We start from the raw sequence: 4398 nt of genomic DNA, 5'->3' as shown, positions 1-4398 counted from the left end.
ATCTCCTGACCTCATGATCCGCCCGCTTCGGCCTCCCAAAGTGGTGGGATTGCAGGCATGAGCCACCGCGCCTGGCCTAGTTGCGCCTCTGGAGTGCTTTCTAAACTGCAGTGCAGGTGTAGTACCAGGTTGGGACCATCACCAGACTGCCTCATTTTGCGGAATGTAACCTTTGCTTACCTGGCTGTGCCCCACTAGAAAGACAGTCATGTATCATCATTGACAACAAATATTTTATAAATGTTTATTACATAGTTGAAGTCCATCAGTTTCAAAAATCATGCACCTCTTATTGGTATAATCTTAAAGTGTAAATTACCAATAACTTATGGTGTTTACTGAACAACTTAATCCATAATAAATGAAGTACTTGTAATTCCATATCTTATTTGGTGTCCAAATATGATATATGTGTACAAATATATGCACAGTGTACGTATGAATTCTTTAGAGTTTGCCTGTTTCTCTTTTTCTAGTCACTTAAGTTCATGATGATATGACTCTTCTGCATTCTCCTTCATAACCTTGTTTGTATCTTATGTATTTAGAATGTAGAACAATTGATGAAATTTATTCCACACAATAAGGTTTCTTCTTTAATTTCTCCAGTTCATTAGTGAAATTTAGTACTGTTACTGTATTCAAGGAGTGTTTGTTAGCTGGGTGTGGTGGAGCACTCTTGTAGGTCCTAGCTACTTGGGAGACTGAGGTGGGAGGATTGCTTGAGCCTAGGAGTTCGAGGCTGCAGTGAGCTATGATCACACCATGCATTCCATCTTGGGCAACAGCAAGACCCTGTCTCTAAAAAAGAAAAAGGTAAAAAAAGAAGTATTTGCTCAGCTAAGTGTACTACTCTAATTCAGCCTTCATGGGGGTATCAGTGATATACCATTCTTATTAAACAAATTCAGACTAAGTTGTATTTATGTACCTATTCACTGAAATTAGCTTTTCTTGGAAATTGTTAAATCTTATAAATCTGTTAATGAATGTTTATTGTGTGTGTGTGTGTTTTGCAATAGCAGCAAATAATGTATCACAAACCCACATCATGTTTACAAATAAAAGCAAACCAAACATGAATTAGAGGCATGGCAAAAATAAATGGTTAACTTTCTAGGCAAGTATCCCTTTAGAGAACTGTTTTTATGCTTGTTTAGTTTTGTTTATTTTATAGATATAGAAAGGACCAAAACATTAAGTCTGAATATATAAAATATGTTGTGAGTGCTTCTTTATAATAGGCAGTATTCTTCAAAACATTTAGGAAAAGCTTGAGGCGAGAAAACCATGCATATATCCCAGAAACATCAGATGGGAAGTTAGGAAAAGGAGGAAAATACTAGCTCTAAACAAGACCCAAATTCATTGTTATAAATATAAATTAAGAATAACTTATTTCAGACAAAATTTCAATATATTTTAGAGATAACAAAACCCCACTGAGTTTGTACAATAAGATTCTTAGATTTTCAAAGGAATGTTACCTAGTGCACAGATAGCTCAAGAATAATTATTGGCTTTTTCAGCTATTAATATTTTATTCATGTATAATCGACCAAGGAATATTAAAAGTATTCATTCATAAATGAGCTCCATAAAAGTCAGAATGTGATGCCCATAATGTAAATCTTAAAAATTAAAGTACAGATTACTAAACTGGGCCCTTAAATGAAGCATTACAAATTTGTACACAGGTATATTAACTTTTAGAAACATTATGACTAAAATTGGCTTTGAGGGGTATTCCTTTACAGGGTACTTCAAAGTGTAAATATAGGGGAATTGGGGAGATAGCTTCATTATCAACAACAATTCAGTTTCTGATAGGAGGAAGGGTACTGAAATGGGAAGTTTTACATTGATTTGAGGGACAATATATTATGAATTCTAGCCTGGCTTGAAACACAAAGGGGATAGAGACCCCAGAGTGCTAACTATCCAGTGAGGAGAAGGAAGGTATTGCCTCTCAGGATATTTCTGAGGAGAGTCAGGTTCATTGGATGGTGATATAGAAAGCACCCAGCCTCAGAGGCCTGATTCAGGAAATAAATGGATGAGATGTTTTAAAAGCTAAGGAATTATAATTTGAATATAAAACAGATTAGTAAATTTGAAGTTCTGGAGATTGTCTAATCTCAATTCCAATCTGCTAGACATCAATCTGCAGTCACCTTTGACGCAGAGGAGCTATCCAGGGTACTAGATCTTGCTGACTTCTCTTGCAAAAATGCAAAATATGCTGTTTTTGTTTATGTTAATCGTAGAGTCTGCTGCTGCAGATGCTACATTATTTAACTGCAATTACTAACTTTCCATCATTTGGCTTATTCTAGTGGGCCCTTCAAAGTTCCTTTCAAAAGTAAATTCATGGAAGCCCATCTCAATTCCACATAAGAAGCATATTCTGAGTTCCAGTAATATCCTGTGTATATTAGTATCAAATCTCCATTTAAAGTATCATAATTCACTGCTTGTTTGTGCTTCATGCTCAGTAGATGTTGAGCTCTATGAGGGTAGGGTGTTTTTTTAATAATTTTTTTCTCTTTCCCCACCAGCTGATCTAAACTAGAGATGTGAAGATACTCAATATGCAAGTGAGACATGGATGAATAAATGCACTACTGCTTAAGAGTGATGTGGATTTCTTTTTTTAATTTTTTTTTTTGAGACAAAGTCTTGCTCTGTCACGTAGGCCAGAGTAGAGTGGCACAGTCATATCTCAATACAGCCTCAAACTCCTGGGCTCAAGTGATCCTCTCACTTATACCTCGTGAGTAGCTGGGACTACAGGTGCGCCCCACTATGCGCAATTGAGAGTGACATGAATTTTGTCTGCATTATGTGAATTACTTCCAGTGCTAACCACTGTTCTGAATCCTACCCTAGGCTCACTTTGAACACTGCACTCCCTGGCTGTTTCATAGACTGAAAATTTGGAGCTCAACAGCTGACACTGGCTAAAAGTCTTAAAGTAAATGAAAGGACTGGAGGAACAGTGGCACCTAAACTACATGCATTAGGGATTAGTGAGGTCTGGGGAAGCAAGAAGCAGTGGCACAGACTAATTTGGAGAATGGAGATCAAAGGAGAGTCGGTTTTGTCACTTCCTCAAGTCAAAATCCTGAACACCTACTCCATGTTCATTTTCTAAGGCCTTTGGAATATGGTATTTTCTTCCACTTTATACAGCCCAGATTCACATTTTGAAATGTTGACAAATCTGAGATCATGTGAGGCTGCCAGAATTCTTTCATTCAGTAAACAAATGTTACTAGGCCCTATGCATGTATCAGTTAATGAAACCCAGTATGTTTCCTGTGCGCATATAATCGATGGTCCTTGTTGAGAACAGAAGTTGGGAGACTTTTTGTTTTGTTTGTCTGTTTCTTCTAGTAGCCACATTAGTGACATCCTAGCTTGCTACACAGAGTGAGTGTGCTTGTTTCCAGATCTCCACCCTGCCTTCTCACATCATTGCCCTAAGTTTCCAATGTGGCAAAAAGGGACTAAGTCGTCATAGAAAAACTCTTATTTACATGAAAGATATCCTGTCACTAGTGTGGTATTGATCTGCTGGCCAGTTTTGCATGATGTTGGTAAACTATGTCTCTCTCTTTCTCTCTCTCTCTCTCTGTCTCTCTCTCTACACACACACACACACACACACACACACACACATATATATTTTCCCTTATAGGGATATTTTCCGAACAGTTTAGGTTCCATGGTTTCTATTTTGGTCAGAAATTCCCTGTATTCCAAGTGCATAAGCCATAGAAAATAGCTGTGTGACCTTTAGATGGAGTGTATTTTCACTTTATAGTTCTAACTTTCATGTTTTTGAAGTATATATGCTATCTGTCCTTCAGGTCATATGTTCCTCTTTCCTTTTTTTTTTTTTTTTTCACATATTGCCAACAACAATGTTCCAATTATGAAGTAGAAAAAGAAAAGCTGTATTTCTTGGTAGTTCTTTTCCTTGAGAACACAGTTGTGTAACTCTGAGAAATAATGTAGATTCAGAATAACAGGTGTAAAAGTATGAAAATGAGACTGGGTGCAGTGGCTCATGCCTGTAATCCCAACACTTTGGGAGGCTGATGTGGGCCAATCACCTGAGGTCAGGAGTTCGAGACCAGCCTGGACAACATGATGAACCCTGTCTCTACTAAACAAACAAACAAACGAAAATTAGGCAGGTGTGGTGGTGGGTACCTGTAATCTCAGCTACTTGGGAGGCTGAGGCAGGAGAATTGCTTGAACCCAGAGGAGGAGGTTACAGTGAGCCGAGATCATGCCACTTGCACTCCAACCTGGGTGACAGAGTGAGACTCCATCTCAAAAGTAAATAAGTAAATAAAAGTATGAAAATGAAAACCAAATAAAGCAAAAGTT

This window comes from Mandrillus leucophaeus, unplaced genomic scaffold (assembly GCF_000951045.1).
Source record: "Mandrillus leucophaeus isolate KB7577 unplaced genomic scaffold, Mleu.le_1.0 Scaffold406, whole genome shotgun sequence".
In the NCBI taxonomy this organism is placed as follows: domain Eukaryota; kingdom Metazoa; phylum Chordata; class Mammalia; order Primates; family Cercopithecidae; genus Mandrillus; species Mandrillus leucophaeus.
The sequence above is the reverse complement of the archived record's forward strand: the minus strand, read 5'-3'. Positions refer to the sequence as shown.